Consider the following 27,904-nt stretch of genomic DNA (forward strand, 5'->3'; position numbering starts at 1 on the left):
CACTTCTGAAAGGCTGCCGACCCCTGATCTAGGCCTATCACACTATGCACACACTTGGCCCGTCCTTTTCTTCCTTCTCCCTCCAATGGTTTGTTACACTCACTTGCTCCATCTTATCTTAAATTTGATTGTAAGCTCTTTGGACAGGGGCTGTCTCTTATTGTATGTCTTTTCAATGCCTAGCATAATGGGGCCCTGATCTCCGCTGGAGCCTTTAGGCACTACCGTAATAAAAACAAAATCAATTAAAATACTGAGCAATCAAGCTAACAAGCTGTTTACCTGCACCTTGTTCCATCTGCCTCCACCCACCAAGGTGCATCTGGTGAGAGGAGCTGCACACTGAACTTAGGAAGACTCTCGTGGTAACGCTGTCACTATTTTTAGCTTCACAGGTCAGCAGTAGCATTTGGACTTCCTGCTCCCAGACAGAACATCTGGATTCTATAAAGTCAATGAAGCATTTTCCCACAACTCAGATTTTAATAAGGGCAATGGGAAGGAGGGGGAAACAGCTTCCTTTCCAAATTAGTAACAAGGAGCACAGGGCTGCAGTAATTCTGCATCTAGGATGGCCCAGCAGAGGTGATTATGTTCTGCCCTCTTGTTCATGCAGTTACAGTTGGATACACTATAGGAGGAAATCTCACACAGTGGTTTAAGCAAGGAACTGGGAGTCAGATGATCTGAGTCCTAGTTTAAGCTCTGCCACAGACTTGCCATGTAGGCACCAAGCTTCCCCTGGGACATACTAGGAACAGTTCCTGAGATAGAGGAAGCATTTTTTTCCTCCCAACAGGACTGGGAAAGCTGGAGCTCGTCTCTCTTCATCCACAAGGAGGGAAACTCTACGAGCTTCTCCTGAAATCCCCAGTCACTACTTTCCAATAGACACCCAAGTGCCGCAATGCCTTTCCCTCACCAAACCACAACACAACTAGAATAGAGGAAAAGGCTGAGTGTTTTATAGCAGGCAGAAGACTGTAAATATGGGAACTAACCATGTCTGGAGCTGAAGTGGCTGAAAGAAAGAGGCATGTTTTGGGGACAGGCATAGCTGAAGCCATTAGAATTTCAGTCATCTGCTAGAACTCTCAATCAGGGTCTCAAACCTTGCCTCCCAGCTGGTCTGATCTGTTCCAGGGGAGACACCAATTCTGGAATGGCATGAGCTCTACACCTGCCTACCTGAATAAAAATCTTTCAGAGGAAGAGAGGACACCTCTGTAGCTCAGACCCAGTGGAAACAAGCTCAGCAAGACAAAAGAGTTGTCAGGGCTCCCTGGACATATTTGACCCCTTCAAAGTCTTAGGCCCTTTTCATATGCTCAGCACCCAGGTATTTCAGTGCCTGGCACTCTAAAAATACCTTAACAGCAGACTACTATATTCCATAGGAGTAGTATGCGGCAGCCGTCTGTTAAGTGCCAGTGTTCCAATGGAACAAGAGTGCTTTAGCACATACGCAAGGAAGCAATGGAGGTGTATTTTGCCCCATGTATGTTGGACAACACCAAAAGGACTGAACGTAAAAAAATCCATTGCAATCAACATACCACACAGACTATGGTGAGAGATTGTGCCACACACTCTCAAAGAAACTGCGGAACCACCTGATCAACATCCTATAAAGCAAACAGGAGAAGATCATGAATGAGCTCTCAAAACTGGAGACTTATTAAAAAAAACCAACCTTCCACACAAACCTCCTCGTGGCTAGACTTTACAAAAACTAGACAAGCCATTTATAACACGCTCTTTGCTTCTCTACAGAGGAAAAAGGACACTAAACTATCTAAACTCCTACATGCCACAAAGGGCGACAACAGTGGTTCCCTTAACTTATCCTCAAATTGTGAATCTATCCAGCTATACTCTTAGCCCAACAGAAGAGCCTGTCCTATCTCAGAGCCTCTCCTTCTGCCCCACCACCCCCACGAACATGATACAGTTCTGTGGTGACCTAGAATCCTACTTTCACCATCTCCAACTCAAGGAATATTTCCAACACACCACTGAACAGCACAATAACCCACAGAAACCTTCCTACCAACGCTATAAAAAGAAGGATTCTGCATGGACTCCTCCTGAAGGTCGAAACAACAGGACTGGACTTCTACATTAAATAAATATATGGAGTTATACCTACCTCATAGAACTGGAAGGGACCTTGAAAGGTCATTGAGTCCAGCCCCCTGCCTTCACTAGCAGGACCAAGTACTGATTTTTGCCCCAGATCCCTAAGTGGCCCCCTCAAGGATTGAACTCACAACCCTGGGTTTAGCAGGCCAATGCTCAAATCACTGAGCTATCTTCCCTCCGCCTACATTGAGTGCTTCCGCCAACATGCATGGGCTGAAATTGTGGAAAAGCAGCATCACTTGCCCCATAACCTCAGCCATGCAGAACACAATGCCATCCACAGCCTCAGAAACAACTCTGACATTATAATCAAAAAGGCTGACAAAGGAAGTGCTGTAGTCATCATGAATAAATTGGAATATGAATGAGAGGCTGCTAGGCAACTCTCTGACACCATATTCTACAGGCCATATCCCTCAGTGGGATAAGAGGGTAACCAAAAGAAACTGCACCATCTGCTCAAGAAACTCCCTGAAGAAACGCAGGAACAAATCTACACAGACACACCCCAAGAGCCCTGACCAGGGGTATTCTATCTGCTACCCAAGGTCCATAAATCCGGGAATCCTGGACGACCCATCATCTCAGGCATTGGCACCCTGACAGCAGGATTGTCTGGCTATGTGGACTCTCTTCTCAGGCCCTATGCTACCAGCACTCCAAGCTATCTTCGAGACACCACTGACTTCCTGAGAAAACTACAATCCATTAGTGATCTTCCAGAAAACAACATCCTGGCCACTAAGGATGTAGAAGCTCTCTACACCAACATTCCACACAAACATGACTACAAGCCGTCAGGAACAGTATTACCGATAATGTCACGGCAAACCTGGTGGCTGAACTCTGTCCTCACTCACAACTATTTCAGATTTGGGAACAATTTATACCTTCAAGTCAGTGGCCCTGCTATGGATACCCACATGGCCCCACAGTATACCAACATTTTTATGGCTGACTTAGAACAACGCTTCCTCAGCGCTCGTCCCCTAGCGCTCCTACTCTATTTGCGCTACACTGATGACATCTTCATCATATGGATCCACGGGAAGGAGGCCCTTGAGGAATTCCACCAGGATTTCAATGATTTCCACCCTACCACAACCTCAGCCTGGACCAGTCCACACAAGAGATCCACTTCCTGGACACTACAGTGCAAATAAGTGATGGTCACATAACCACCACCCTATATGGAAACCTACTGACTGCTATTACTTACCTACATGCCTCCAGCTTTCATCCAGACCACATCACACGATCCATTGTTTACAGCCAAGCTCTAAGATACAACCGCATTTGTTCCGATCCCTCAGACAGAGACAAAAATCTACAGGATCTCTATAAAGCGTTCTTAAAACTACAGTATCCACCTGGTTAAGTGAAGAAACAGACCAACAGAGCCAGAAGAGTACCCAGAAGTCACCTACTACAGGACAGGACCAACAAAGAAAATAACAGAACGCCACCAGCCGTCACCTACAGCCCCCAACTAAAACCTCTCCAGCACATCATCCAGGATCTACAATCTATCCTGAAGAACAATCCTTCACTCTCACAGACCTTGGGAGACAGGCCAATCCTTGCTTACAGACAGCCCCCAACCAGCAACTACACACCACACAACCAATCTCTCCAATAAACCGCATTGCCAGCTCTGTCCACATATCTATTCAAGGGACAGCATGATAGGACCAAACCACATCAGCCACACCATCAGAGGCTCGTTCACCTGCACATCTACCAATGTGATATAGTCCATGTGCCAGCAATGCCCCTCTGCCGTGTACATTTGCCAAATCGGACGGTCTCGACGCAAAAGAATGAACTGACGTTGCCATCAAGAATTATAACATTCGAAAACCAGTAGGAGAACACTTCAATCTCCCTGGACACTCAATAACAGACTTAAAAGTGGCAATTCTTTAACAAAAAAACTTCAAAAACAGACTTCAACAAGAAACTGCAGAATTGGAATTAATTTGCAAACTGGACACCATCAAATTAGGCCTGAATAAAGACTGGGAGTGGATGGGTCACTACAAAATGTAGTTTTCCCTCTGCTGATACTCCCACCTTCTTATCAACTGTTGGGAACGGACAACGTCCAACTTGATTGCATTGACCTCATTAGCACTACAAAGGTAATTTTTCCTGTGTTGATATTCATCCCTTCTTGTCAACTGTTGAGAATAGGCCACTTCCATCTTAATTGAATTGGCTGCATTAGCACTGACCCCCCAGTTGGTAAGGCATCTCCCATCTTTTCATGTGCTGTAATATGTATACTGCTTACTGTATTTTTCACTCCATACATCTGATGAAGTGGGCTGTAGCCCACGAAAGCTTATGCCCAAATAAATGTGTTAGTCTCTAAGGTGCCACGAGGACTCCTCGTTGTTTTTACTGTAATTTAAGAAGACTTGGTGTAGTTTCTCCTGGACCACATTTCAGCATGAAGACATACGGCAGTCACATCCAAGGAGCAAGGCATGCTTGAACTCACAGTAAACACCTTACCTGAAAATCAGGTTTCTGCAACCAGAATCCAGCTTCCTACCAGTCAGATAGCTGTGATCACCAATGAGAAAATTTAATCTGGGCGCTTTCAGACTCCTTCGCAACCACCTTCTTGCTCAGGTCTCACAGTGCTCCCATGGACGACCAACAGGGTCAACTAAAACACAAAAACAAACAAAGACTTCTTTAATTGTGGTGTATTATTTGTAGTTGATGAACTTGGAACCAAAGCATTTCAAATCAAGCAACTCCAGGCCCATGCAATATATCTATGCGCTCCAAAATCTACTGGTGCACAAAAGCCACTGTCTGTGTACTCAATTACTGTATGACAGCTTACTCCCTTTCCTTTATTTTGTGGAGCATAAATGCAACAAGGTAACAGTGTGCAACAAATGCACTCAACACAAAGACATTCAAGCTCACAAAGACATTCAAGCTCACAAGCACTTCTGCTTCTTCTATGTTTCAAATAAAGTTTGGCAATGCCTGCACTCTCCAATCAACCAACATATCAACCACACAGATGAAAGTCATTTACTTTAACTGCTACTACTTGAATGATCTCCTCCACTATGCTCGATTGTGATACGTAACCACGCACTGCACACAGGAACCACACCAAGCTTGTAAGATTTCAAATCTACTTTCTGATTTTATTCAGCTCAAACTCAGAGTGGTCCAAGAATGAGCTCTTGAAAAGACAAAAACGGATGTGGCACTAATCAAGAGGAGGAAGCCAAAAACATTGGACTTGTCTTTGTGATGTATCAGTTTGCAAAAATCCCATGATTCTTTAAAAGGAGGGTTCTGTGAACCCTCTCCCACTTCTCCCTTGACCATCTGCCCTCCATGAGCAAACATCCCACCACCAAGAGGACCTCCCAGCTGACATCAAGAGTCCCAGATCCTGTGAGCAATTCCAAGCTCTTAAGCAAGGAAATTCTCTGAGTTAAGAAAGTGATAATTTCAAACTTTCAATGGAATTATAATCAAAGTAAAGAGGAAATTATCTTGGACAGTGGTCTTTAAAAAAGTAACTTGCGTTAAAAAGCCTTTGTTGCTATATTCTGCATTCCATGTGGATTTGGCTTAGCCACGGGATTGAATTTTACTTAAAGACTGCAATCATTTATACAGCTGCTTAACCAATGATTAAATGTAATTGGTGTGTGCCAGGGAGAAACTATTGTTCCCTCCAACCACTAGAGAATACATTTGTATCTGAGCTCCGTGCTAGGTGCATCCAGCTCCGTAAAAACACTGTACCTTAATCAACCATAGTATAGCCCTTAACAAAGACCTCAAAACAAATTCCAATGCCAGTTTTGGATCTCTCTTAAGAGCGATCCCTTTTTTAAGAGGTTGCAGGTTCGAGACATCGGAGGTTAAGAGCCAATTACAAACAAGTTAAAATGGACAAAGTACTTAAAAAAAAAATCCTCATTTGTTCACAGAAACAAAGCAGCAATTTTCTCCTCTCTGAAATCCTCTTGTGGTCTTAACATTTATTTTTAAAAATAAAACAGTCCTTTGATTTCAGAAATGCAGTCTAGAAATGGAGACAGAAGATACTTTTTGATCTGATTTCAACATTATTCTGATAATTGCACCAAAGGAGCCCACTTCCTTTGATGCTACAAACTTTGATGCTGAGGACTATTAATTTATGTCTGGACCGGTCCTCCAAACCTTCTGCACAGCAGACCATTTTCTAGTCACTGGTCTCGGCTTGCTGCAGTGAAACCTAAACTCTTTAAACCCTTTTGATCAAAAACACTTTTTTTTTTTTTAAAGCACATTAAGCAATGACTAAGGCCAAAGGGGAGGAGATATGATACGAGGATATAAATATTGGAAGGGTAAACAGTGAGCAGAGACAGGAATGTGGGGAATGACAGAAATTTACATGAAATTTGGAAAGGGAGCACAAGTCTGATATATCAGGAAGTGTGTCCAAAAAGTTAGAGCCATAGACTGTAGTAGAGTCTTCCAAAGGAAGAAGATGAAGCCATATATTTTTAGTGGTGGCCAAAACAATAGTAAATGTAAGAACAATCAAACGGAGATTGGGGTTTCATCATGCTAGGAGCTGTACAAATACATAGCAAGGGTTAGTCCTGGCCCAGAATAGCTTAGAACCTAAACAGACAAGTAAAAAGGTAAGAAAGTGAATAGAGGCACAGAGAGGTGCATGCCCACGGACTAGAACCTAGATCTCCTGGGTCCCAGTCCAGTAGACTACTGACAGAAACACAATACCTCAATGGGCCCTAGATGTACAAGATGCTCTCTGTTTGGAAGAATCTACAATCTAGGTTAGATACAACATGAAACGAGACAGACAGCTTAGAGCAATCAATGGGGAGAGAGAAGAGAACTTTACTCGTTTGTGTTTTTAGCCTCCCCCATTCACTCTACAGCAACGCTTCTTTTACCTAAGCTAAAGATCCCTGCAGCACCCAAAATACTGAGGGGTTTGCTCATCGAGTAGGTTACTGCCAGTACAATTGTGTTGGGGGAGTGGGGATAGGGGTGTGCTGAATTTGGGACACATAAGGGTAACAGCTTGAAAGTGCTGCTTGACCCAGTCCATGGAGCCCAGGGGCATATAAGGAGAGACAGCTTGAAAGTGCTGCTTCCTCCAGCCCAGTGAATCCAGAGACATATAAGGGGTCAGCTTGACAGTGCTGATGGACCCGGTCTGCTCAGACTTGCTCTGTTAATGTACGTGTGGGTGTTTATCTGGTTCTGGGGCTGGAGTAACCCAGCCCTAGGGACCCTAGGTCCTGCAGAACAGCTCCATTGGGAGGGGACTTGCAGAAGGGAGAAGTAGAGCTCCATATGTAAACACAAGTGACACAAGCAGTACATTGACAGGATTACAGAACCCCCTTCCCCAGAGGAGTAACCCGAATAAATGAGCATACCCCAAAGTAATGGGCACATCTGGTAACAAATAAATCTTTAAAAACGGGCATAAGCCTTTTAGGAATTTGCATACCAAATATTAAACAAAACCTTTGCACACTGGATCTTAAACAGAACCCTTGAACTCCCTGGACTGCTGCCTAGAATTGAATTCTTCATTACATGCAGCAGCTTATTTGTAAGGGATCAGACAGGCGCAATACCGCTCAGCTTTTAGAGCCTAACTTGCACCTTCTGTGTGAGCACATCATTTGCTTGTCGGAGAAGGGACAGAAATCTAGTGACCCCTGCACCTCTCCGTGAAGGTCCCTGCAAAGAGGCCACCATCGGTACTCACTAGAAAATCTCTCTCATGTTTTGAGGGAAATCTCAAAGCAAATCTCAACTGCCTCTTAATGTTGCAGCAGTTCAAGACTCTACAATGCAGTGTATTGTAGGACACAGTCTTGAGTAGCAGCATGGTCCAGTGGACCAAGAATGGTGCTGTGAGCCTTGAGGTACTGAATTCTAATCCCACTTCTGTCACTTTGGAAAGTCACAACATGCATGACTTGGTTTCCATACAGCTCATTCTTCCCTATTCCGCAGGATTGCTGCAAGGAATAGCATGCAAAGCAGTCTGAAGAGGCTGAGCATTATACAGGTGCTACGTAGCCAAAGCCCTTCATTTTTAGTGTTTATTTTGTTTAAAAATTCCCTGGGAATTTCCTGGTGTTTATTCCAAAAATTAAATAACAGGTGAAAATCAGTGCAAAATTGAATAGTCTTCTAGGTAAATAGCAACATTAAATTTGGAGAGCAGGAAGACAGGGGAAAAAGGCAACAAAAAAGAGAAAAGTAACAAATATCAAATGGAAAAGCAGTTTAATGCTGTAGCTTATTTTATGAACTGTACATTAACAGTATGCACATGCATGGCTCTGTATGCATCTTCCACGACATTGCCTTATCCTAACAGATGGCCTCACATTTACACGTCAACTAATTTATTATTCACATAAACATAGCTACCCGATGGACTGTACTGAATTAACACAGTCAGTATTTTCATGTAGACTCATGGACTAAGGCGAGAAGGGACCATCATGATCATCTAATCTGACCTCCTGCACATTGGAGGCCACAGAACTTCGCCCACCCACTCCTGTAACAGACCCCTAACCTCCGGCTGAGTCACTGAAGTCCTTAAATCATGAGAATTCACCACTTACACTAGTTTGCACCTGCAAGTGACCCCTGCCCCATGCTGCAGACTAAGGCAAAAAACACCCTGGGTCTCTGCCAATCTGACCCTGGGAAAATTCCTTCCTGACCCCAAATACGGCGGTCAGTTGGACCCAAGCATTTTGGCCTGGACAGAATTCTCTGTAGTAACTCAGAGCCCTCCCCATCTAGGGTCCCATCACCGGCCGTTGAGGATATTTGCTACTAGCAATGGCATGTAGCCGATTGTAGGCAGTCTCATCATACCATCCCCCCCATGAACTTATCAAGCTCAGTCTTGAAGCCAGTTAGGTTTTTTGCCCTCCACTGCTCCCCTTGGAAGGCTCTTCCAGAGTTTCACTCCTCTGATGGTTAGAAACCTTCATCTAGTTTCAAGCCTAAACTTGTTGATGGCCAGTTTATATCCATTTGTTCTTGTGTCCACATTGGCACTTAACTTAAATAACTCCTCTCCCTCCCTGGTATTTATCCTTTTGATGTATTTATAGAGAGCAATCATATCTCCCCTCAGCCTTCCTTTGGTTGGCTAAACAAGCCAAGCTCTTTGAGTGGTCCAAAATAACCACCTCTAAAAAAACCCTCAAACAGCAGCTTTTGTAAAACTTGGGAATTTTACAGGGGAAAAAAAGTAGTTAAACTGAAGACAAATAGCCTTGTGCTGTGCACATCATAACAGATGCCCTCTTTTGCCTTGGATCCAACCTTTCCCATCCCCTTTCCCCTCCGTAACTACTTTTCTGTTCCCCTCATCTCTTTCCAACGTGCAGCAGGCCAGCAGTCATTCACCCCACGCCCTCCTCATTAGAGCATAGACTGCCTTTCAAGAAGCTCTGGAAATGTCCCTTCCAGGACATTTAATACGCATTGAAAAACACCTGCAATGCAGGTGAATAAAGTTATCACCGAGGAAAAGAAAAGACACAAAACTCCATGTGTTAACAATGCCTGTGAGCTGTGACTGTCATTGCCCTGGTCCACAAATCGTTTAACATCAGCAACTACAAAAAACACTGAAGATTATGGTTCACTTTTATGGACCACCACTAGGTGGGGCACAGAGTTGTCTTTTATGTACCCAGGGACTTCCTCACGTCCTGAACTGATGGGAACAGGAGGGGGAAGTCAACACAAGATTCAAACTGTATTAACTAAACTAAATAACTAATCAAAAGTATAAAATAAAATTAATATATAAAATCAAAATCAATCAAATCAAATTAATCTAATCATCAGGTCGACTGAACCACATAAAATAAACCAAAAATTCTTTGTAAGATTTTTCTAATAATTTGAGATAGGTGCAGTCTTGGTTTATCCATCAGCCCCAAAATAACAGGGCACTATCAATCACAATGCTAGCTGATATATTTACATTCCAGCTTAATGCCTGATACAGGGAGCATCAAATCACTCCCTAGTTGAAGCTGATGCTGGGCCAACTCTGAGGCCAAACAAGGCTGCCTGTCCAAATTACAACTTTATAACATATAGGCAACAATCCCTTCTCCCCATCACACCATAGGGCTACATAAAATATTCCAATTCAATTCAAATGATACAGCTTGCTACATTCAAAGCTCAAATACAAATTTTAGGCGAAAATAACATGATTTCTCAGGGAAAACATACAACTCCTAACCATAAAATATACGCTTGTGTGATATTTTTAGACAGTGTGGCTATTTAACCTATGGCTGTTTCAAGTGTTTGAGAGATTATTTGACAGGTGTCATTCTCAGATAAACTCTGAGTTCTATACACACACACACACACACACACACACACACACACTACCAGGAATCTACTGGAGTTAAAATAAACATGCTAGAATGGTAAGGTAAAAATATGTCCTTCTGCTAGTAGAAACTGGAAAAACAAACCCAAAAGATCAATGCTTATATAGGATGGTTGTCACGACTCTTGCAGTTTCATTCAGCTTCATGAAACTGTGTAAGGGTGTGGCATGCACCTCTCACAAGCACCGCCTGGCTGGGTGTGTGTCTGTAACTCTCTCAGCTTGCAGTGACCGCTGTGAGCAATTTCTCAGGCAGGTTTCAGAGTCTCAGCCCTCAGACTGAGTCACACACAGTTCATGTGAATCACGAACAAAGCAGACCCCTTCCGGGGTATCAGTCCAACAAGGCCCTTCTAATGCCCTCAACAGTCCTGACAGGGTCCGTGCCCCCAGGGCTCCCTCCTTGGAGACTACGTCTTTGCCCTCTCTGGGCCTTTTACTGACCCAAGCCCTCCAGCTGAGTCACTAATGGTTCAAGTCCCCTTCTGAGGGTGTATCAAGATCTAATAAAGTCCAGTATCGCTGACCCTTTTCGGGGGTCTTCAATCCCCTCTCTGAGTGTAAGGCCACTCCTCTGTGGCAGTGGGGAGGGAGGGGGAGCCGGGCCCACCCACTACACCCAGGAACCCTATGAATAGCAGCCACCTGCTGCTGTGTCCCCTTTAACTCTTTACTGTGCTGCTACAGTTCCCTGGGCCACTTCCCTGCAGCCCCAGCACCTTCACCAACGTATCACCTTACCTCAGAGCATACAGCAAGTCCCAGCAGACAGCCAGGAGCTCCCTCTTGCTCCCCTAGTCCCTGCCAGCAACTGCTCTGTCCACACTCCTGTAGCTCCCTCAGCCAGCCAGGAACACCACCCTCACTCCAACAGCTCCAGGCAGCAATTGCCTAACTCTGGCTCTGCAGTTCCTTTTATATGGCCCTCCTGGGCCTTTATTGGCTGCTTCCCCTGCTGCCACTCTAGGCAGCCTGGAGGACTGCGCTACTGCTCCTTTCTGGGACAGGGTGTGGTAGGACCCTGATGCCTCCAGCCGGGAGCCTCTGCACTTGGTACACTGTCACATGCTGGTATGTGATTGAAATGATTGGTCAGTTTTCACAGCTCAATTATTTTAGTGCTGACAGACATCCTGGCCGGCTATAGGTCAACTTGCTTGTGGATATAGAATCTTAGATGTGTGTTGCTGGACTCCTACTTGTCAGTGGCCAGTCAGGAAGGCAGAGGCAGCACAGGCCTCTCTGTCAGACATGGTGGCATGGCACAGCCTGAGGCCAGCAACCAGAAGCAAGCCATGGCTTCTTTTTTTCCTTCAAATTTTTGAAGATGGCAACCTTGCTGTTTCTTCTTTCCTCAGGAGTCCCTTGGCAAATCAGAATGAGATATTCCCCTTCTGCAGTCACTGGATGGAGTCTGATTACTCCAACGTTATGCAAATGAAGAACGTCCCCCTGCCAAAAATGTCTTGCTCAGAAAGTCCACAGTTCAAAAGTAAAATATGCAGCTGAACAGTCAGTCAGCAAATCCATAGTTATTTTGAGAACTCTGTGGTCGTGGCTGTGAGAATGTCGACAGACTGACCCTTATCCAAAAGTCCTAAAAAATCATTTAAAAAATCCTATAAAACTAGCAAAAGGTTGCAACATTCATCACCACCGATCACACATGCAGCCACGAACAGAGGAGCAGTTCCTTATCCTACAGACAGATGCTTAAAACCTTCCCCTTTGCATCTGGTACCCAGCAGCTCAACTTTGAATAGCATTGACACACACAATGTGGGTGCAAGCTTAGACTAACTCTGTCAGAGCAAAAGTTCTTGTCCTCCTAGAATCACAATTTTGGGGGCCAATTTTTATATCTGAGCCTCTCACTACTTCACCACATACTCCTCTGACACTATCCCCACCAGATCACCACCCACACTGCAAATCAGAAAAAAACACAAGGATGGCTTAAGAAAAGGAAAATCACTTACAGCCTCCCGGAAGAAACAAGAGCAAAAGCAACACGCTCTCCACCACAAAGAGAGATCTGAATTGTTTTCCCCCCTCCCTACGCCCATTTTCTGTTTCACAGGGAGACTCAAACAGAAATACTTCCAGAAAGGATGGTTTAGATGTCTAAGCTTCAATTGTTTCAGAGCTGGATTTGCACAGAACCGCACCCTAGCAGAGTAGATGCAGCTCTTCATGCCTCCACGAGAGAGAAATTCATGAGAGAAAACAGTGTCACAAAAAACGTTGATGTTCTTATTTCCAAGTTCTCAATCATTTCTCTCTCTCTCTCTCTTTTTTAAATTTTGCACGATAGTGTTTTGTTTTTTAAATTTCTCAGAAACAGTTATTGACATTTTTCATTTGGGTTTTTGATAAATGAACACTTTTAACATTTATTATAAAGTTTCATGAAACGCAAGAATGAATAATTTTTTGTGAATTCCCCTCCCCCCCTTAAAAAAACCCAAGTCTGCTAAAAACCAGGCAGTTTCCTCTGCATGCAGGGAGGGAAGGCAGGTGGGATTTCAGGTGATGATATTTTATTATCCACGCAAAGCAAACAGGGCATAAGAATATAAGAATGTCTAATATTTCCCCTCTCCTCACTGTGGAGCATGGCTACCGTTTCAGCTGACAACCATCCTGCCACCAGACAGGCGACCGACCGTATTTCCATGGCCCTGTGCAGATGCAACCCATGTGCCTATTAGGGAGACATCTCTAAGAGATCTGGGGGGGGGAGGGGAGAGAGTAGGAATGAGTTGTGTCTGAGTCATTGTTGCCTGGCAGATGCACAATTAGCACTCTACATCCACAAATTTCTGGATGTTGGGTGTGGTAGTTTTGAGTATGGGCAATAGATTCCCTTTAGCAAAACTCAGACTCCATGAGGGCAAGTAGTCAGGGCAACTGCTTTAGAAAAGGCCATGTGCCCTGTGTGAGCTGGGAGAAGCTGAGCCACGGGTGTAGAAAGTGGGCTGTTTTCCCCCTACCCTCTGAAGCATTTTGCATTGTTAACCCTCCAACAGTTAATTACAGAAAGCAAAAACTATTTTTTTATTTAATTGTATACTTGGAATGTTGTTTGATTTTAGCCCAACCGTTTTAATTACATTGTCTCAACTAGTACGATTCACCAACTTTTCTCCTATTTAAAGGCGATAATGGGGAAAGAATGACTTATATTTTGCTATTCTCAGTTTGTATTTTTCTTGTAACAGGTATTTTTTTAAATCTATATACTTAAATCAAGTGGTTGGTTAATTGGTTAGCTGACTAGCTAACTGAGTGATGTCAGCAGAGGAGGCGGAAGAGTCCGCATGGATTCCAACTGAAGAGTACTACAAGCAAGTGGAGGGAAGATGTTGTTCCAGTCCTTTCGACTCCGCAGACTGTAGAGATTTTGGAAATCAAATACTGTAACTGAGACTTAGATAAACTCAACCTAAGCTTTTGGGAACTGAGTTTCTTCTGACTGTATTTCTGTGAGAACTGACCTGTTTAGATTTAATCTGTTTTCTTTATTTATGTTTATGTATAACGATGAAGATAATGTGTCTGGATTATAAAGTAGCCATGTTATGTTGTAGAAATGAAGTTATTATATTGCTTTATCATAAGATTTTATCAAGTTGGTACTTAAGAATTAAGTTAATTTCTTTTGTTCTTTTTTGGACTTGATTGTGGGGAGATTGATTCTGCACAACCGTTGCTGAAAATCCTTAGTGACTGAATTCAGGGTTTCCAGGTGCTTTTCTGTGGGAGCTGAGTTTTTTAGGCACTGGAAAAGAGCAGTGAAGTAAAATCTAGCCCACCCAAAGATTACATATGTATAGTTGTAAAGGATTCAGGGATCCTTTGGAATAAAAAGCATTTTATGAAGCAGCATGAGTTAATTCCACTTGCATGTTAAGTGCCTGAACTCAGAAGCCAGCCAGCTAGAAAAGGAAGTCCAGTTACAAAGAGTTGGAGCTCAATGGTTTCCCCCCCCCCCACCATTTAAAAACATTTGAAACTAAGGAAACTTTGGAAAAGAAACTGAGAGAACATTAAGGAATAACTTTTCTCTTTCCAAGTTTGCTGGGGTGCATCAATTCTGTTAAGTTGCAGAGACCACTTAAAGAGTGTGAACTGAATAAATCGTACTGGATCGGAGAGAACTGGACACAGCAGTGAAGAGAAGAAATGATGTGTCCAGGTTATTAAAAAAAAAAAAAAAAAAAAAGTGTCAAGTAGTAAAAGGTCTGCTGCGGGGAAAGCTGGCCAGTGAGAGAGGCCAAATAGAAATTGGAGTTAGGTGTGACCGAGATCAGCAAAGGCAGGAGTAAATAAGTATATAGCATTCAACAAGTCTAATCAAAAGGGGACTTCAAATAGGGAGAGGTCTTTAGGATAGCAGAGCAGCTCAGTGTTTGTAGAATACAATTGAGGAGACGTCACCAGACAAAAATCAACAACTGCTGCAAAGAATGACTATTTGAACGTCCAAGACAGGCTGCTCGAGAGTATGCACAGCTCTCCTCTTTATGAATGGTGCCCACATGGGCTATAGGTGAATGATGTACAAAGTTGATTTCTGATCAGCTAGCCAAAGGTGGGGTAAGGAGGAATGCTTGGACAGCAGCTGAAAAGAGAAAAAGGCAGCCAATCCCAAAGGGAAAGACCCACAGCAAGACAGCAGATGGGACTGAGGTGGGAAAACATGTTCAGTGTCAAGATCTGTTACAAAAAGAGACCAGGAAAACTGAAAGGCGTTCTTCTTTGCTGCACCGTTCTGGTCAAGGAGCTGGAAAGACCAACTGATGAAGAAAGAGCTAGAAATGTAGAGCTTGGCTACCAAATAGCTAAAAGAGGAACAATATGACAACAGCTTACAAATATCTGAAGGGAGAGGAATTATTTAGTGTGGTACGCAGAAGCACAGCTTGGAGCGATGGAATTAAAGTTTGAGAGAGAAAACATAGGCTGGACTTTCCTATAGCGAGCTCCATTAGGATGTGGAAGAGTCTCCTAGGGGAAGTGGCAAGTGCCTCATTGTTAAGCACAGTTAAAAAGTAGACTGGATAATAAGCCCATTACAGAATGTACTGTAGAAAACAATTCTGCAGTGTGCACACAGGGTAGAAAAAGTGACCTAAGAAGTCATTCCCATTTCTAATTTCTACAGTGCAGTCATTTTTCCATAGCATTCCAAACAATTAATGTTTAGGTTTTGATCAAAAAAAAAGTGCACATGTATTTCTTATATTTCTCTTCCCTTGCTTTACTATCAAGAACTTTTGTGCAGAAATAGGCTCTTTGAGGATCTATCTGCTTGTTAGCGTGGATTATTTATTCCCCCACCTGAGGTTGCTGGTGCTGTCCGAACAAGTTGCCAGAGCAGATAATTGCGACATCGCAAAGGGAGGATAAGGTTATCAGATGGGAAAGGAACCCAGCACAGGGGAAGAACACACAGACGCAGAATTGTTTCCAGATGCCAAGCAATGGTTTTCAGAATTTTACACAGGAGAGTCAGGAGCTCATAAAAATAAAAAAAGTGAACTGGAAAATTTTATCTGCTAAATCCTGAGTTCAGGAAAGGGCACTATGCACACAACTCCCATTGAGAGGGCCATGCAGGCAGCCACGGAAATCGAGACAGGTGGACAGAGCACCCACAAAACCTAGACTTCAATCAAAAGAAAGGACTTGGGGCTCCCCTGCACTGCTTCAGGCAATCACAATGGGTAATGCAGCACCATACGCTCAGATCTCTGCAGGTATATAAATGAGGAAATGATTTTCAAGATATTTGGTTCTATTTTTTGTGAAGTTTTAACCTTACTTGTTTGTTATTCACTTGGGATAAATCAGTATTTATTTAAATTGAAGATGTTCTATTCCCTCTTAAACCACCACAAAACAGAGGGAGGGATGGAGGGAGTGGAGTACAAGTTTTGTGCGCCAGCTACATACTTGCCTTGATTCATGAATACTAGACTCCTGCAAGGGTAAGCAAGGAATGGAACCATTTTCCCAGCATGTACTGCTCACATGCAGTGATTTATTACGTTAAAGTAATCACTGACACACAGTTCAGATTTATCTTCTGGGGAAGGACCTTTTTAAATTTCACATGGGAGCCTTTGCGGTGGCTACTCTCACAATAAATTCACTCAAATAAACAGATGCAAATCTTCTAAAGTGCAATCAGAGTAGGGCAGAGAAAATTGGGCAACAAATCTAATCCTCCAAATCCCTCAACAACTATCAACCTTAGTTGGAAATAAGGATGTTTAGTACTTGGAAGGTCTGAACCCTTGAGCTGGAAGTCATGGACGAGAGAATAAAATATGTCACATAATGAGAGGCCCAATCTAGGAACTAAGAAAAAATGGACAATGACCTATTCTGTAACTGCTGTTCTTCAAGCCGTGTTGCACATGTCCATTGCACTTCAGGTGTGTGCATGCTCAACATAGCTATCAGAAATTTTTTCCAGCTGCAGTACCTATTAAATGCAGTACCTCAAAGTCGCAATACTCCAACAAAAAAACTTCAAAAACAGACTCCAATGAGAAACTGCAGAATTGGAATTAATTTGCAAACTGGACACCATTAAATTAGGCTCGAATAAAGACTGGGAGCGGATGGGTCATTACACAAAATAAAAACTATTTCTCCATGCTAATTTTTTCCCCCTATTGTTACTCACACCTTCTTGTCAACTGTTGGAAATGGGCCATCCTGATTATCACTACAAAACTTTTTTTTCTCCTGCTGATAATAGCCCACCTAAATTGATTACTTACGTTATAGTTGGTATGGCAACACCCATTTTCTCATGTCCTCTGTGTGTGTGTGTGTGTGTGTGTGTGTATCTATATCTATCTCTCCCTACTATATTTTCCACAGCATGCATCCGATGAAGTGGGTTTTAGCCCACGAAAGCTTATGCTCAAATAAATTTGTTAGTCTCTAAGGTGCCACAAGTACTAATCGTTCTTTCAGTACCTGTTAGGGTGGCACATGCGCCCTCTGCTGCCTCATGCCACTGCATGAAAGTATAAAGGGCGGAGCCATCCCCAGTCCCTCTCAGTTCCTTTTTATCAGATAGACTCCAATACAGATAGGAAGGAGGGTGGGTCACGGCATGGACACGTGCAACACATCTTGAAGAACAGTTAGTTGCTGTTTCTTCAAGTGATTGCACATGTGTATTCCACTTCAGGGGACTCCCAGGCATTTCAATCTGGAGGCGGCACTGGAGTCTACCTGAGTAAGAATTGGAGAACCATACGCCCAAATCTGGCATCATCTCTAGATTGTTGAGAGATGGCAAAGGTGAAGCAAAGATGCGTACTGAAGACGAAGCTGCTGCTTTGCAAATGTTCAGAATAGGCACCTGGGCCAGAAAGGCTGCAGAGACAGAGAGATCTGGTTCCATGTACTAGCGCTCTACTCAGTGGAGTTACATTAGCCAAATCATAGCAACAAATGAATACAAGAGAAGATCCCCAAGGAAATCCTGTGAGAAGAGACTGGAAGGCCTTCCACTTTGTCCGTAACTGCCACGAACAGGTGTGATGACAATCTGAATGGTTCTTTTGATGTCAAATGTGTGGAGTCTCCCCTCGTCACTATGATTATGAGGCTCAGGGAAGAAAGTTGGTAAATATATAGCCTGATTAATATGAAAGTGAGACACCACCTTGGTGAGGAACTTCAGATGAGGATGTAGATAAACCTCGTTCTTGTAGAAGGCCGTATGCACAGGTTCAGAAACCAGAGCTTTTACTTCACCCACTCTCCTGGCTGAGGTGATTGAGACCAAAAATTCTCTTCATGGAGAGATGGAGTAGTGAACAGGCAGTCAACAGTTTAACGGGGGGTGGGAGGGGGAGACATTAGCTTTGCTTAGATTAGGTTTAAGTCCCAAGGACAGGATCCTCCACTTGGGGAATATAACTGGTCCAACCCCTTCAGAACCCTGATCATCACTGTTTTGGAGAAAAGACAGCAGTTATCCACTGCAGGTGGAATGCCGAGATAGCTACCAGGTGGACTTTTATGGAACTAATGGCAAGATCCTGTTGCTTCAGGTACAACAGACAGCTCCAATCCACCACATGTTGGATTCAGACTGGAGAAACGCCTTTCGGCTGTGACCAGACGGAAAAGAATCTCTTCCACTTTGCCAGGTAAGTATACCTAGAAGGTATTAAAAAGCATATCTTGGATTCCCTTTGAACAAATTTCCTCTTGAGAAGTTAACTATGGAGCACCTAGGCTGTCAGATGAAGAACGTGGAGGAGGTGATTGTGGTCCTGGGAGATCAGGTCTGGGTCCAGTGATAGTGTCAGTGGAGCTCTGTGTGAGACACTCTGGGCAGGAGTGGAGTCAGAAGAAATGCATACAGGAGTTTGTCTTCCAAGATAGGAGGAAAGCACCTGTCAGAGACCCAGGGCTGTGAACTACCTGAGAACAAAAGTGATGACACTTCCCTCATAGACATGTTCGCTACCAAAATCAACAGGGAGTCTCCCATCACTGGAAAATGAATCTGGCCACATCTGAACAGGGAGACCACTCGTGGTGACTGCTGAATGATCTGCTTTATGTGGTCTGCCAGAGCGCTCTAAAGACCCATGAGGTGAGAGGCTTTGAGGTGGATTGAGTTTTGATGCAGAAGTCCCACAGCCTCATTGCCTCCTGGCATAACAAACTCAACCGGGCTGCTCCCTGCCTGTTGATGTAACACATGGCCATTGTATTATCTGCCAGAACTAACAGCTCTCTAAAGCCTGGCAAGTTTGCAGATATCCGCTTTATATCTACAGATGCAGGTATCCATGGACCATGTTTGCAGATTGGATGTGGATACAAAATTTGTATCCACGCAGGGCTCTACAGATTTCTCCCTTTGACATGGGGAAGGAACACCTGATAAGCTAGGTAGGTGGCTCGCAACTCTCTTACATTTATATATAGAGAGTCAAATCTTGGGCAGGCCATAACTCGTTTGTCCACAGGGATCCTACGTGAGCCCCACAACCTGGGGGGGGGGGGGGAAGAAGAGAAGAGAAGCGTCTGTCACTAAAATCAAAGCTGGCTGAGGTGGAGCAAACGAGATACACACACACACACACACACACATACACACACACACACACACACACAGAGTCTGTCTATCCACCAGTCTAGAGAGGCCAAGAGTTATCTGGGCACCTCAGCCACCATGTCCAGACGGTGACAAATCAGGGAGAACCCAGAACCTAGCTAGCCTTGAAGCTTCCTGAGAAAGCGCCTGGCACGATGAACCACATATGTGCATGAAACCATTTGCCCCAGAAGCCTGAAGCAATTTTATGCTGTGGTGACAGGATGGGCCTGCAGGTCTAAAGCAAAGGCCCACATTGCCTGGAATCTTAACTGCGGGAAGACGGCATTAGCTTCTGCAGAGTCCAAGACTGCACTGATTAACTCTCTTTTGCACAGGTGAGAGGATTGACTTCTCTATGCTGATGAACAATCCAAGTGCTTTGAAGGTGGACTGGATAACAGTCACACTGCACAATACCTGAGCTTTGGACAAGTCTCTGCTCAACCAGTCATGAAGGCGGGAAATGAGGAATTCAACTGTTTCCCTGAGCTATGCTTCCACCACTGTTATGCACTTTGTGAACAAGTGGTACCATAGATTGGACTAAAATCTGAGAGGTGTTCTGTGGCTCCAAGGTATTGCCACATGGAAATACATGGCAGCAGTACCATCAGATACCCTCACTGTGGTCCAGCTTCCAGCAGAACCATTCTGAACTGAAACATTCTAAGACGCCCTATAATATTTTGCCCTTCGATAGCATCTTCCTCCAATCAAGGATCTCAACGTGCTTTAAAACATTAATCAAGCTCCACAAAGGTAAGTAATATCTATATTTTACAGATGGGAAAACTGAAACACAGATTTGTTCAAGTCAAGCAGGAAGGTTCTGGCAGAGCCTGGAATAGAATCCAGATGTCATGACTGTTCTTCTCAATAAGGCTATCTAAAAAGTTTATGCTTAGTGTTAACTCCTTGGAGACGATGAATGTACAAGCCTTACTAAGGTATTCATTTAACTATTCATGTTTGTCAAGAGCCACACAAGTACTCAGTATTAACAATGTCACTAATAGTCGGGAAAACAGTTATAAGAGTTAACTCACCAGGTGCATGGTTCATGAACATGTGAGAGCTGGTTTCCTTTGGAAGGAGGGCAATTGTTTTGGTATTCCATAGAACTTTACCAAATATCTCAAAAAATGCAGAAGGAAATTACCATAGCTCTCCCTGAATTTTGACCAGCAGGCTGCCAGAACAAACACTGCTATAAAAACCCTGGATCAAAAAGTAGCCATCCAGCTACACCATCCTACAGGACATCTGTAACACAAAAAAGACACAGAACAGGAATGGATGGGTAAGAGGGGCAAATGTGAGAAGCAGATGGTTTGTAAATGAAAAAAGAATGTGCTAGGCTCTATCTGAAATGTTGGAAGCATTTTATATGCTTGGGGGGCGGGGGGAGAGGGAGAGAATATCTAAATCAAAACAAATCAGAAGGCATCAACAACCCCTTGATGACTGAAGCCCAGTTTTTGTCAGCATGCCTCGTGACAGCTGGAGGAATAGGGACAAAGCAAATAAGAGAATGCCTAGAATACATTTTGCCTTTAAATAGCATCTTTCATCCGAGAATGTAAGAGCATTGTGCAAACATTACAACCTCCTTTGGCAGATGGAGAAGTATCATTTATCCCCATTTTGCAGATAGGGAAATGAGGATCCAGTTCTGTTTTATTAATCTAAGATTTTTTTTTCCTGTTTATGAAGTGTGCTCATACGGACATACACAATGAAAGAGACAAGTTGACTCGATTCTGTTAAGGTGTGAACACCCTCACTGCAAACCCTACACAAGATCTCCGTTTCTCTCTCTTCAGTGATCCAAGAGAAACCTTGACTTATGTGCAGAAACTTAGGCTGTGCCAGACCAAAAGCGATGGTGAAAATTAGTAACACAAGTAAGGATTTTTACAAGTTATCTGTATGTTAGCATTGTGCCTTTAGGAGTTTTAAAATGAAAAGTTAGCAGTTCCCCATCTGGGCTGTACCGTACTTATCTATAATGATGATTCAGCTGTAGAAGAAAGAGAGCCTGAGACATAAGGCCTTGCATCAGAAGCCCAGTGTGAGACCTAAGGCCTGAGCTAAAGTAGTGCTCAAAGCTTTGCTGATATAAAGCAAAGCCAGCTTGTGATCAAGAGACAGGCCTGCTCACAGAATCTAGCAAGAACAGGCCTGATATCACAGAAACACACATTCCTAAGGCCTAGTGTACACTTACCTGGGGATCAACGAGCAGTGATCGATGCATCGGGGGGGGGGGGGGGTGTCAATTTAGCAGGTCTAGTGAAGACCTGCTAAATCGACCGCAGATCACTCTCCTGTCAACTCCTGTACTCCACCACACCGAGAAGAGAAGGGGGAGTCGATGGGAGAACATCTTGCATCAACATCGCGTAGTGTGTACCCCATGGTAAGTAGATCTAAGCTACGTCGATCTGAGTTATGTTATTAACGTAACTCAAGTTGTATAGCTTAGATCGACTTTCCCCTGTAGTGTAGACAAGGCCTAAGTGGTGCTAGGCACAGAACACTCACGCAAACATATTCCAGAAGGGTGGTCCCAAAACAACCCATACCAAGTATGGTTCAAACACGCATCCCAAAGGTAACGAGAACACACTGATCTCTCCTAAAGATAAGGTCAGGGTGATGGATAGAGATGTTTTAATCGAACCAACACATATGAGGTAATGGGCGATAGTTACTGCCTCCTGATGTGGTTTGTTAACTATGTTAGAGGGCAATACGTAACTTGTTTGTATCAGGGTATAAAATTAAGTCTCAGAAGGCATGTTTTTGGCTGGCCTAGGGGATAATGGAAAGCCCTACCATTATTGGAGCTAGTCCATTGCAACGTGCATACATGTGTTAGTGTACTTGTAACCACCGAGCCAGGGCATTAGGACCATGCTTCGTTGACAATAAACCTGACCAAGTGTCTTCGCTACGAACCAAGTCTGTGGTTATTGGGTAGTTTGATCGGTGCTTGCTGTATGGACTATCTGGCCAGCGTCAGTACAGCACGTAGAGGGAACACACATGCAGCCAACATCTAACATCATCAGCCAAGGTGCCACAAGTACTCCTGCTCTTCTTTTTGCGGATACAGACTAACACGGCTGTTACTCTGAAGATTGACCAAGGCGGCATCATGACATGGCACAAATGAATGGCACTTCTTCCATTTGAGATGCCAGATTCATTCTTCTTGGAGTTGGTAGTGTACTTTCAATGAACATTCAGGACTCAGCCTGAAACAACCTTCATTCCTATAAAGGTTTTGCCACTGCTCTTTCCCCCACCCCCGCTCTCTCTCACTCACTCCCACTGTAATCTCCAAAGGGGCAGTGGGTGGCAACATGAGCTACCCTGCTTCCACAGCCATTTTACTCAAAAATGATGCCCCAAAACACACACTATGCTGGGGATGTCACATCCTCCAGGAAATGCCAACAGAGCTATTTTATGGTAGGTTTCGGGTCAGAGCTTATTTACCCATATAACACGATATAACACAAGCGTCACTAACCTGAGCAATTATCTACTTAAAATAGAGAGAGGAGGATAATCTCATGGTTAAGGCATGAGACTGGGATCCACAAAATTTGGGTTCAATTCCCAGCTCTGCCATGGACTTCCTGTGGGAACCTGGCAAGTCACTGACTCCCTCTAATTGCTCTGGGGCAGGGGCTGTCTCTCACTACTTGTATGTACATCACCTAGTGTGGGGGGACCCCTAATCTCAGCTGTAGGTGCTGTTAGAACACAAATATAAATACAATAGCTGGGACTTATCCCTTCCCACAAAGAGGAGGAAACTTTCCCTCTGATCTTTTTCAATTACAAATTTGTAAAAGCACCTTTTTAGACCAAAATCATCTTTGCAGGTGGACAGTGCCTGTAAGACCAAAACCAGAGGAGCGCTGTACTAATAGTACATAGTGATCTACCTGCCTTAACACCACCTCCTGTTCTACCCAAAAAGTATACGTTGTACAGTTTCCTACATCTTCCCCATGCAAGAGTCTGATTAGAGCCTTCAGCTTCTCCAGCCCTGCTCTCTGGCCACCGGTGTGAGATTTGAGCTCTCTGGAGCTCAGGGGAGAGCCTGTGAATCTGATAACCAGGTTTTCATCCAACCTCCTTCTAATTAGCCATTACACAAAAGTAAACAATTACTTCAAGGTAGCTTTAAGCCCCGCTCAACACCTGCTGCCATCATTCCGAACAAGCATCTCATATACCCACATCGCCTCAATGTGTCACAGGTGAAGTAATATGATCAGTATGATTAGAGCAAAATGCCATTTTGAAAAAGAGAAGGACACCTTGAATACTGGAAGTGAAATATTTTAAAACAAGACAGAACAAAAAAGTATAAAATCAGCATGCAGCAGCTTTTCCTTACCACACAAAGGACTACTTTTAGGTTTACCCCCAAAAGGAAGCTCCACCGGTTGACTGTCCTTTGCTGAATTCTCAAAGGAGGTTTCATATTTGGGAGGCATAGGATCAATATATGCTTGCATCTACTCAGAGTGATTAAGAACATCTGCAAGTATGAGAAAGAATACCACGTACACACGTGCACATACAGAGTAAAAAGCCAAAACACACAATGGTGCCAACCCTTATGATTTTACCATGAGTCTTGTGATATTTGATTTGTTTTCATAAATTCCTGGTTCCTGGAGGCAGCCGTTTACATGAGAATCTCCGCTTTCATTTAACAAATGATTTTCTAGACCTCCTAATGGTAAAGAAAAGCCTGAAAACATGAACTGAGTGCACTCTGAAGGCTCAACAACCAGAAGGCAGAGAAGACAGCCACACAATTTATTATTTTTTAAAATCTCAAGATTTTTTTTAAGCCAATTTCATGATTGTGGGGGTGTGGACTTATTATTTTTGAATACTTGGGAGTTGACCATGCTGAACGTAGTAATGGCTGGGACAAGCCAGCACATGTGTGAGCAAGAAGTCGAAGAAGTTTGGAAATCTGAACTAACAACACATAGGGGGCAGATTTTCTGCCCTCGTTCAAAACTGCCTTCTCTTACACCAGATCCTCCGAATACTGGATCTTGGTAACTTTTCGCAGGAGGGCTTGACAGGACTCCCACCAACCCTGCTTTTGGCTCAGGTCAGAAGAATCCCTGTGGAAATAAACCAAAAAGCTTCAGCTCTCTTCTCTCTACTGCCAGGTGCTGAGGACGCACCCTCTGGCAGACCTCCCAGTTCCTGCAGGCCTAGAACTTGACAGAAATGAACTCTGGCCGCTTACATGCTAAGGAAGTAAACGATGCCATGTAGTGAGCCACACTTTTATATTTAGATGTTACCTTAGACCTTGTCAATATACGGATTTTGTACCGTCTCGCTATGCCGGGGTGTCATTTTTTTTTTTAAACACTGAAATAATTATAGTGGTACAATAATTGTGGACACAACTGTATTAATTAAAAAGGTACCTTATAGTATCCCTTATTCTCTTTCCAGTATGGGACTAAGTTATACTGGTAGAAGCAACTTTATGGCAGAAGAACTGCATCACAATGGGGGGGTTGTACTGCTTTAACTGTACCACTACTGTTCAAGTGGTTCAGCTTTTGTGTGTAGACAAAAGCTGAGACTATGTTAAAGATGGGGTGGGAGAGGCCTTGCAAAGAAGGGGATGTTTAGGGGTTTAGAAATCAAAGCGTGATTGGGTCACTACCCTTTAATGCTTTGGGAGAAATTCTTCACACGCTATAATTTATGCTGCTCTTTGCTTGTTCACGTATCAGCCCCTTCCAGCAACTGCTGTAGAGTCTTTCATGCATCAATGAAGTCATCACAAAAATCAACTGTTTTGAATAATAAAAGTTAGAGAGAATAAAAATCCATTAGCGCAGCTAAAATCAGCTTCACAAGAGGAGCTCAGCCATCAACTCAGGTTTCCCACAAAGTATGTTAACATACCTACAAAATCACTACCCTTACCCACAACCAACAATCCTGAAGAGTACACATGGCACACAAGCATTTGCACTCATTTCACGGCTACAGGCATTTGGGGTGTCATAATGCCTCCATCATCCCAAGATGGGGGAAACCCATTCAGAACCTTAACTTGGGTCTTGGCAGATAGGTAGAAGACGACATTATTTTGTTATGTTGATATTTCTCCTTACATTCATACGGAATATATTTTGTTCATGATCTGGGATCTCAAGTGGAATTTTTAGAAAGCTTTTCCATTCAGCCTTCACTTCCTTTTCAGCAGTTTTTGGAGACTGTAAATTCTGTGTTCAAGGCAGATGTACAATCCTTCTAATTTAGGCCTATTAAGCAAAGCCCAGCTGTTCAGTCGCTGGCAGCCAACTTTTGTCCCATTTTCTTTTTCAAATCGTGACTTGAAAAGTGTAACTTAAATGCATTTTTCATTTTTTAAAAGTTAAGAAATACAGAATTCTTGAGATGAATATTGAAGCACAGATGTCAGAGACAGAAGATCCAATACACCAAATAGTCCTCTACCGGGGACCAGTATGGAATTGTTCCCTCTCTTCCCACCTCCCCCAGTCCCAGCTACCCATCTAGCTTTGAATTCCCAAGGCAAAAAAGAATTGATTAACCTAGAGTGAAGTTTGAAAGAATCTACCACTTACTTCAGTTAAATATCAGAAAGCCTTGCAAGTCCAGGTGAACAGGCCGAATACTTTACCACAGACCCCTAAAAGATCTGAAAAGTGTGCAAATGCATGGTTATGGTCACCCAAACAGCCTTAACTTTTCCCCCCATAGCGCCGCCGTGGGGATAAGCAGAAACTCAGACTAGCTTATATAAATCAAAACAAGCTTAATTGTCAAATCGATGCTTTACACTGGAGCGTGACGAGATGCAAATTGGATTCTGGGAGATCCAACTTTTCCGCTTCAAATCTAGCCTTCTGAAAGCATATGGGGGGAGGGGAGGAAGAGGGAGGAAGTGGATCCTTTACATTCTTCAGCTGATTTGTTTCACCACAGAGATGCATTTTACCCACCCAAGTTAAACTCACTTCAGATGCCACATATCATATGAATTGCCTTACCAGATCAGACCTTTCATCTCTCAGTACAGTATCTCTTCTCCAGCGGTGGCCAAAACCAGATGTTCCACAGGAAGACAAAGACTTTCCTGTACCTAACTACGGAATGCAGTATGTGAGGGTGAATTAATTCCAGATCTCTGTATGACTAGTTTTATCATGAAACATGAGATTTCAGGACCCTTTATCTTTCCATTCATAGATACAAGTCCTTTTTCAGCTCTAGCCATCATTGGACATGCAGCTAGACAGCTGCATTTTCCACCAGGACAGTCTCTGTACAAAGTCAAGAACCTAGCCTGACATCACACAGCTGCAAGGACAGAATTTGAACCCTCAAAATTCCTGGCTTTAGCCACTAGGCGGCACACTGACTCCTTGTTACATTTTCACCAATGGATAAATATTTAATAGCAAGATTTTGCTGTAATAAAATTCTAAAGAGCCATCATCATATAGCGAAATCCACCATAAGCAACACAGGACTTTTTGAGAGTCTGGTTAGCTGGTCAGGTTTGATGTATCTGAACAAATTTCCTAAGACTATGCTACACTGGGGATTTGCCCCAGCTACAGCCATTGGTGCAGCTGCACCAGGGTAACCCTCAATAAACCAGCAAAGAGTCCTGTGGCACCTTATAGACTAACAAACGTATAGGAGCATGAGCTTTCGTGGGTGAATACCCACTTCTTCGGATGCATAACCCTTTGCTGCTTTTATAAATGTAACTGGTCATAGTTCCTCAAGGAACAATATGCACCTTAGCACATAATGACCAAAGTGACTGATAGGTTTATTTCCATAGGCTGAGTTTTAACAAAAAGCTATCTAAAATCACTGAGGTTAGTAAGGACTGAATTCTGTGCTCAGATATTTGTGTACAGCTTCCACTGGCCTCTGTGGAAACTGCACCCGAATAGCTGGGGGTTGACTTTGGTTCATAAAGATTACGGATAGTTCTGGATAATATTTTAATATAAATGGTGTTTAGTAGTTTGAAAAGTTATCCACATTTACACTCGGTATTGCCTTTGTCGTCCCCCGCTGCACCTTATGCTCTCTCCACA

At 43.5% G+C, this 27,904-nt stretch overlaps 1 protein-coding gene across 5 annotated transcripts in view; it reads right to left on the bottom strand.

Annotated features, from left to right (window-relative positions):
* The window catches only part of EXTL3 (exostosin like glycosyltransferase 3), a 226,817-nt gene that overhangs the window by 123,478 nt on the left and 75,435 nt on the right, over window positions 1-27,904 (bottom strand). For 4 of the 5 annotated variants that reach the window (XM_034766740.1, XM_034766741.1, XM_034766743.1 and 1 more), the window contains one exon: window positions 4,660-4,816. The exons of the other annotated variant lie outside the window; for it this stretch is intronic. The gene's annotated coding sequence lies outside the window, so the exon portion shown is untranslated. The remainder of the gene's footprint in view (window positions 1-4,659; window positions 4,817-27,904) is intronic. 5 annotated transcript variants of the gene reach the window in all.

Source organism: Trachemys scripta, chromosome 3 (genome assembly GCF_013100865.1).
Source record: "Trachemys scripta elegans isolate TJP31775 chromosome 3, CAS_Tse_1.0, whole genome shotgun sequence".
NCBI classification, from domain to species: domain Eukaryota; kingdom Metazoa; phylum Chordata; order Testudines; family Emydidae; genus Trachemys; species Trachemys scripta.